Raw genomic sequence first — 9,007 nt, forward strand, 5'->3', positions numbered from 1 at the left:
CCTCGGGGTGAGGTTCCTTATTAGTGGTGTCGATTGTAACGGCCCAGGGTAGGACCCCTAATAGATTTGCATGTTCTTTTATTTTTGTGCATCATCATGCATCGTGCATCAACTCATCTACAAGTTTTATCAAATAAAAGTTATTTTTAAATAAAATCTATTTGTGTTTTCCCTCTCATGTGGTTTAATAAAACATATCCCTTGTCCTTTTCATTTAGTAAAACCCTAAACAAAAGTTATAAAGCAAAATAAAAATTATTACTTTAACCATTTTATTTACTCTCCTTCACCTCCCTATTTGATTTCAACTTGATTTTGAATCATGTTTAAAACCCGTTTTAAATCAGCAATGGAAGACAACTTTAAAAGAAAACCCTAACCTAACCAGCAGCCAACCTGAGCCCTTCTCCCCTTGGCCTGCTTCCTCTCCCCCCGGCGGCCCGGCTCCTTTCCCCTCTCTTCCCTTATCCGCCCGGCGGCCCAAGCAGCCCAGACCCGGCTACCGGCCCATCTTCACTCCACCATCCGGCCCATACCCCTTCGTTCGATGGAGACGAAGTCCCTCATCGTTGTCCTCTTCTCCCTCACACACAGAGCGTGCTCGCTTTTTCTCCACCAGCGCGTGGTCCTTCCCTTCCTTCTCGCGTGAACCCTATCCCTCTCTCTGATAAAGCGAGTCTCGACTACCACGCAACCACCAACCCACCTGCCCTCCTTTCTTCCACTTCAAGCAAGCGAGGGAAAATATCCCCAACAAGCACCACCACCGTGAGCCACCGCCCACAGTTCGTCGTCGAACCGTCGTTTCCGGCCGCCCCGCGCCAAACCAAGGTCACCGCTGGCTCCGCCTCGTCTTGCTCGTCCTCCTGGTGCCCTCAATTGAACCGGGGGCGCTTCAAAATGACGACGCCGACCTCCTTTCCCAACTCCGGCTGTGCCATGTCGACGACGATGGTGTCTCCGTCCGTCTTCCCCCGACCTCACCGACCTCTCCATCGGCTTCCTTGTGAACTTCCGCATCTCAGGGTACCCTCAAATCCCTCCCTCGCTGCTTGGGTTCGCATCCCCGCCGGTGACCACATTTTTCCGCCGCAGCACCTCAATGTCGGCGCCCCTCCGGTGATCCCCAAGAGGGCGCGCCACCACCTTCAGGTTCACCTCATCGAGGCGGTTCCAACGCGTCCACCCGCTCCTCCTGGGTCGAACCACATCGGCTGCGCCGTGCTCGATTCGTCGCCGGCGGCTGCAGTTTGACTTCTTCCAAGCTTCGCCAGCGTGGCATCCAGCGTGGCCGCGGGCCCCACGCGTCAGCCGGTCGGGCTATCCGCACCCTGGGTGAGAAAATATCTTCCGAATCTGGATCTGAATCTTTGTAGTTAGGCCCCTGCTGTTTTCTGAAACCAACCTGCCATCCCTGTCTCTGAACCTTTTCAACATATCCCCCTGTTAATCCTATAAAGTAACCCGGGGTCCTCCCCCGATTAAAACTGTTTTCTGGGTCCTTTTCTATTTTAAATAAAACCTTTTATCTATTTTAAATAACTAAAAAAAATTCTGTTAATAACTTTTAAATGGTATATCAAAATGAGAAGTGTTATATATGAAAATTGATCAGAAAAATGCAAGGATCCTGAATATGCCATCCATATGCCTATTTGCATCTTGCATCATGTCGCACGATGATAGTTATGCATGTTCACCTCACATATATGCGGAGTATTTTAGATTTCCAACTATGGTTTTCCCCGCTCCGTTTAATGTTGAAGTAGATCACCCTTGCCATGCTACTCCCATGTTAAACAACCTTTAACCTTGTCGGTAGAAATGCAACTCCAACCTTAATTGTTTGTCCGGGGTTCCGACTCCGATTAATTTGGATAAGTTGCATCGCATCATTGTTTCCATGTCATGCATGCCTGCATTTCACCATGCTGGATCTTCTTTATCCGTAGTAGTAAGACTTGCACGTTTTTTGTTCCAGCATTTGCTTCTTCCCGGATAGGATCGCGAAGTGGTGTTGTGAGATACGACAAGTTCTCTGGATGTTCCTCGGCAAGCTTTAACAAGCAAGCATTTCCCATACTTTTGCCTCTGCAGAAGTCGCTCACATATTTTATTTTGGCTTCTCCCTCATGCTAGCTTTAAGTTGCGTTCTTGTCACGTGTCCTATCCACATGTTACCTTAAGCAGTCTATATTGCCTCCACCAACCTCCTATAGTTGTTGGTTGGTTATCGAGTCTTCCCTTGCGAGTCGTAGTGCATGCTAGTATTGTTTTATCTTGTTACCGTTGTCGCTATCTTATCGGATTATCTGTTGGGGAATCATGACACATGGTCTATGGATATATTGTTGGAGATATTCGCACTTTACTTTAATGTTAACAACTAAAATGGTAAGCAGAGGCATCTGTGAGCCCCTTTGCGAAAGCATCGGAACTTTGACTCACTAATGTCCCCTAGGACCCGAGTTCTTCTTATCTGTTCCGAGACTGAGCGCTCTAACCACACGTGGGTATTTTTTTGGGTCTCCCCTCGACCACTACCGGAATCTACAGCTTTGTCCAGTGGCCACAACTAGTTTGCAATATTTTACCATTTGTTGTTGCGTGCATGCCAGCTTGTTACTTATTTACTTTGGGAAGCCCCTGGGTGCCTTGTATCCCTTGTTTCTGGTATGCACGTATAGGTTTGCGGCCTGAGCGTTTATCGCATGCTGAAGCGGGTCATTCGCCCCTGTGTGTGTTTTGACCCTCGGAAGCCGTGCATGCAATAGCTAGGTCCGCTTCGGAGATTCGGCCGGACTTCGATTCGGGTTCAACTTGGTTAAGTGGCTTCCTGGACATTGTTGTCGTGAAGGAGAGTGCGAGTTGTGATATCCATCTGTCGCAAGTGGGTTGATCGTGCGTGTGGGCACATTTGGGCACCCCTGTAGGGTTACAATCTTATCGATAAGCCGTGTCCGCGGTTATGGATGACTTGGAGCTGTATGACTCGACCATAGATAACTTACACCTGATGTTTCAATCATAATAACTTGTGTAGTAAGTTAGCACCACTTCAATAATAAATTGTTAAAACTTGATAAGCGTGTGAGTGCCTTTGTAAGTACTTCTTTGCGAAGGGGGAACACATCGGCTGTGTTATGTTTGCAGAGTATAGAACTGGTAGTTTATACGCTCTCTCATCTTATCTGGTAGACGATTGTTGTAGAGTGTCTCTATAGGTTTTTAGTGCTTGCGCGCTGCCGCTTAACCCCACCATATTGCCTATGACGTTCCTCTTGCATCCTCTAAGTCCCCTGCGTGCCTCAAGTACAAAGGATGACTGGTTGACGAACGCTTATACGTCTTGAAGTCTTGTTAAGTACGAACCCGTACTTATTGCTGCTTCTTTGGGACATCACCGGGCAGGTATGAAGTTGTGTTCGATGAAGACGATGTTAGCAATGTTACCCTTCCGGTTTGGCCTGGGCAAGAAAGGACTCTTAGTCCCATTTGTATCTTGTCCATACTCGGACATTTTGATCTTCTGTATGATTTGGATATTATGTTGTATGTTTGTATCTTGACTCGTTGGAGTCGTTGTTGTAATATATGTTTCTTGTGGGCTCTATTGTAATCCTGTTGTAATGTGACCGCTCATGTTAATTCCTCCGGCATCACATGTGTGATCCGTCACGCACGTCGTGTCGGAGGGCGTCTCAGAATCGATATCGTGCGGATTTCGGTGAATTCACTGGGATCCTCATGGTACCGGTTCCGGGGCGTCACACCCCGTTTCTTCCTCAAAATTCTTCCTCTCCTTTTCAGTTTCGCAACCTCTCCGTGCATCAGCAATGGTCCGACCAAGATCATCAGCGGGCTCATCACGTGCATCTTCTTCATCTTCCCCTTCACCTTCCCCACCTTCAGCATCCTCCATGAAAGTATCACCGAAATGATCAGGATAGTTGTCATCGATGATATCATCCCCTTCTTCATCTTCTTCCATTATAACCCCTCTTTCTCCATGCTTGGTCCAACAATTATAGCTTGGCATGAAACCGTGCCGAAGCAGGTGCAGGTGAACTTCTCTTGAGGAAGAGTAACCCTTCTTATTCTTACAGCCAACACATGGACAGATAACAAAACCCCCATGCTTGTTCGCATTAGCCACTACGAGGAAATCTTTCAAACCCGTAGTGAACTCGCCGGAGAGTCGGTTACCGTACATCCATTGCCGATTCATCTGCATTATTATTATATAAAGTATATAATTAACCATCATGTATTTGTTAAACTAACTAGCTAGAAATAATAGAAATTAAACAATGAACTACACACATGCATATTTTATCAATGACACATGAAAGGTTCAAGTTGCTAACCGCGATCGAGGAAGAAAAATAAATGAGAAAGCTCAAGTGTGGCTCGGACACTTCATATCATATTTGTTTCATGCTCTCTGGCATTTCATCGAAGACCTTATGTGCATAAGAGGAACCAAAAGCAAACCCACCACCCCTTGTGAAGATTGTGAAGAGAAGTGGCACCAAATGGCTAAGTGAAGTGAGCTGAGCTACCTTTTATAGGGATGGGCCTTTAGTCGCGGTTGGCCTGGCCAACCGCGACTAAAGGCCTTCGGGCAAGGCCTGAGGGCCAACCGCGACTAAAGCTCCTCCCGTCCACCAGCTGGCCACCGAGCGCGCTGGGCCCAAGTCTTTAGTCGCGGGTCGCCTCCCGAACCGCGACTAAAGACCCCTTTAGTCCCGGTTCCTATATTTTGGGGACTAATGGGGGCGGATGGAAGCCTCTTTTTCTACTAGTGAAAGCCTAAACCGTGGCAGCGACACCGACCGCGCCACTCGCTCCATCGTCCCAGATCTATCCGGATCAGCATTGTCTCTGCTTGGCGGCGGCTCTGAACACGGCTTCCCAGCCCCCAGCCCGGATATCCCAAAGATGCCGACATGCATCACGCCTCCGAGACACCACGATACCGCCGCCGGCCGCCGCCACTCAAGTCTCCCAGCCGTTGAAAGCGAGGGGCTGGCGGGTGTCGGAATCTGGAGCCCTAGCCACCCGGAGCAAAAGCCTTCCAAGGGCCATGGCGGAGAGAGCCCCCGAGCAACTCCACCAGCTGAATGAAGCTCCAAAGAAGGACGGACACCATTGGCCGGAGTGGTGGACTGTCTGGTTCCCTTTCCAGATCCGAATCCACCCGGTCATCCTCGGCGGCGGCCGGCGAGCAATCCACCTCAGGCTCCCCTGGCTGTGCCTAGAACCTTCCCCGACACATCCCATCCCCCGGGGACGGCACCGAGCCCATGCAGCCCTCGCCGCGACCGTCGTCGCAGGCGGGCAGCCCCGGCGAGGTCGCAGTTGAATTCAAATTTGAATCGCCACTTTTGTCGCACGAGCCCATCTGTACGGACATACCTATTCGCGCACCTCTCCTCCCCAGTTCCTCCGCTCTAGAATTATTGAAGATGGTTTCTACTAAAACCAGTTGTGACAATTTACTAGGAGTGGTTTTAATTAAGAAAACGACGACGTACAGATTGGACAAGCGCCCAATCGATCTCAAAAGGCCTATTTGAGTAGGTTAGATTGTTTTAGGTGCTGAATCAGATTGGGCAAGCGGAAAATCATATAACTACGATGGTCCGGCGACCGACCATTGTTGCTGACAAGTGAGAGCAATGGTACTGGGAATTATTGCGTTAGCACCTTGGCTGTTCCCTTCACATAGAAACACATCACGTTCTGAACGAATGCATTTGTAACGTGGCAAGTTTTGCAGTGCCCCGTTTCTTCCTCAAAATCTTACGCGGCCTCTATAAATAGCGCACCCAGTGCCACACACCAAGCCACGCTCGCAACTACACAGGTAAGCATACTCATACACACAGACATCTCCCCTGTAACATGGCTACAGTTAAGGTGACGGTGCTGCTCTTCCTGGCTCTAGTAGTGTCGAGCACCCAGCTCATGACGCTAGCCAAGGCTGCGGAGGAGGACGTCCTGCCACCGGCTGAGTTGAGCCTTGAGGTTCTCGCTCTGCTCGAGGACATCATCAAGGCCAGGCTGTGCACTCCAGCTTGCATGACCTGCCTGGTGCGTATCGGCATGGCGTGCCCACTCACTCCGGTCCTGTTCGCCCCCTGCGCCCTAGGGCGCATTTTCGCTGACGGCTGCTTCAACAAGAACTGAAGCCATGCATGCGAGGCGGGCTGTGTCCGATGGTCTTTCTTTTCCGCTGCTTGAGCTGCCCTATATGTCCTGTTTGGTCGCCAACCTGTTTGCGTGATTGTTTTGTTTCTCTGTTTTTCTCTCTGCCTCTCTTCTGATTGAAAAGTTGGGTTCGCGTGTGCATTCGAGGACCCGATCCTCTCCTAATTGTTGTAAGATGTCTGCTGTAATGGTAATGTATGGTTATGTGACATCTGTCCGTCTAAGTTCTTCAACTAAACGCTGTTCAAAATCACTTCACCTCAAATAATTAGTACTTGCATGCGAATAGGTTGCCACTTTGATTCTCAAATATACACTGAATTCGTGCTTCTTTCTGGGACGTTGCAATCGCTGCTCCTTGGGCGTGTGTGTGCAGAGGATAATAATGTAGCATATCATTGGTCTCGCCGTCAAGCATCCACAATTCTTCAATTAACATGCTACGCCATTCATAGCCGAATTAATTAAACATGACACACGCTTACGTTACAGGGAATAATTGAACATCCCAAAGAAAATCCCCTCACATTTTAGATTTCTCAAAAGAAATTGAACACCACGTTCGTTTACACAGAAAACTAAACAATGCGACCTTTCCAGATATTATAAACATGTGTCGAAAATATTCGTCTTGCCTTATTTAGGTACCAAAGTACCTTTTGGCATTTTAGTATTCATGGAACAACTAATATCAATTTTGTCAAGTTATTAAAGCTCTATAAATCTGGGGATATTCACTTTGGCTCATAGGAGCATATGCTCCCGTTATGTGAATCTACATTTCAAAGTGTCAAAAAATCCTAAAATAAATTTCCCATTTACATCTACACATTTTATGTTCGTACACAAGTTTACAGAAAAAACTAAAAAATTATGTGATCCCTGTAAAAAAGATAAATTTTGATGCTATAACATGACTACGTATAAAACATTTTTTTGTCTTTTTTGTACGCGCCACATAAAATGTTGTTTCTCCATGAAAACTTGTGCACTAACATAGAATGTCACGACGTACACCAAAAAAATTATGTCAGAATTTTTTAACATTTTTAAAATTGTTTTTTAATTATTTGATATAATGGGAGCATTTGCTCCTATGAGCCAAAACGCCGCCTCCTATAAATCAGTCACTAAAAAATATTATATTTACCTAATACTGAAAGCATTAACATTTTCCCAAATTTGTTGTGAGTTTACACCCATATGGCCTATTTATCTGCCCACCGAATTACTTAATATGTTATATTATACTAAATGGAGACTAAGTAAATTTAGTCATTGCATCTAAAATCTGTGGTTATGATCATATAAAGTATCGATGAGTTGTATTTAGATCTGGACTTGGGAGTCTTATAACTAGGTACGACGCCAACGTGTTAAGAGCATCTCCACTAACGGCCCTTGTAGTGACCCCAAAAACCCTATGGGGGTGCCAGGCACAAAACAATAATTCCATCGAATTGAGTATGACTCTATGTGTGATAGCATCTACTATACAAGGAATATCAATGAACCCCCATTCTTGCAATTGCTCAGAATACCCTCTTTTAGTTGCTAGGTCTATTTCTTTCAAAAAAATATACAAGAAGTGTGGGGGTTTAATCATGAATCCATTAATTCTTCTCGTTAATTAAAACTTATTTTTACTTAACCTCTTTTTTATTTGCATTTGAGGGTGAGGGGAGAGGATTTAGTCTTTATTTCAGAAGTGGTATAGCGGATCTTGTATCTGTGTATTCAGTATAAAGAGATATGTTGAAAAGGGACTTGCATCTGAAATCTTTCTAGGCGTTAGTGGATCTTTTTATATGGCTATGTTCTACTTGTACGAGCAAAATAGGGATTTGGCTGTGGAGAGATGGCTGAGTGGTTGATAGCGCCAGTCTTAAAAACCAGTATAGTTCTAGGAACTATCGAGGGTTCGAATCCTTTTCTCTCCTTTTGCTTATTGAATATGCTTGTTTCTTGATTTTTTATCTTTATTCTCTCCGATATCTTTCTTTCATAAAAAGGAATGAATGGCTCGGCTAGATGGAATAAACGAGTTAGAACAGAAAAATAAACATTAGAACAGGTATAAATAAGAAAATCTTAATTAAGAGGGTTTATGTAAAGAACGGGTTCCAAATCACGATCGATTCCCTTTTCAAAACCTATTGCATCTGCTCAGGCTCTTCCTACATGCCACAAATGGCCCACAAAAAAGAAGAATCCTAGAACAAAATGAGAAGTTGAGAACTAAATTTTAGGAGAGACATAATTAACTGCATTGATCTCGGTAGCTACGCCACCTACATAATTTTAAGAGCCTAAAGCGGCGTGGGTCATATATTCTACTGAACGTTGTTCTTGCCAATGTTGTATGTCTTTTTTCAACCTATTCAAGTCCAAACCATTGGGGACCCTTAGGGGTTCTAACCATGGATCTCGAAGGTCCCAAAAAAACGCATAGTTTCCCCTCCAAAGATAACCTTCCCAGTTGGGGAACACATTAGATATTTACCTAAACCTATGGGTCCTTGAGCAGATCCCGCATTAGCTCCAAGACGCTGATCTCTAACAAGAAAAGTAAATGCCTGAGATTGAGAAGCTTCTGGCCCGGTGGGTCCATAAAACCCACTCGGATAAGCCGTATTATTGAACCATACAAAATAACACGCGATAAAACCAAAGATAGATAAATAAGCTAAACTATAAGACAAGTAAGCTTCTCCAGACCATACAAATGCACCGCGAGCACATGCAAATGGTTTGGTTAAGATATGCCAAATTCCTCCAAATACACAAATGAAAC

Source organism: Lolium rigidum, chromosome 1, assembly GCF_022539505.1.
Source record: "Lolium rigidum isolate FL_2022 chromosome 1, APGP_CSIRO_Lrig_0.1, whole genome shotgun sequence".
Classification (NCBI taxonomy): Eukaryota; Viridiplantae; Streptophyta; class Magnoliopsida; order Poales; family Poaceae; genus Lolium; species Lolium rigidum.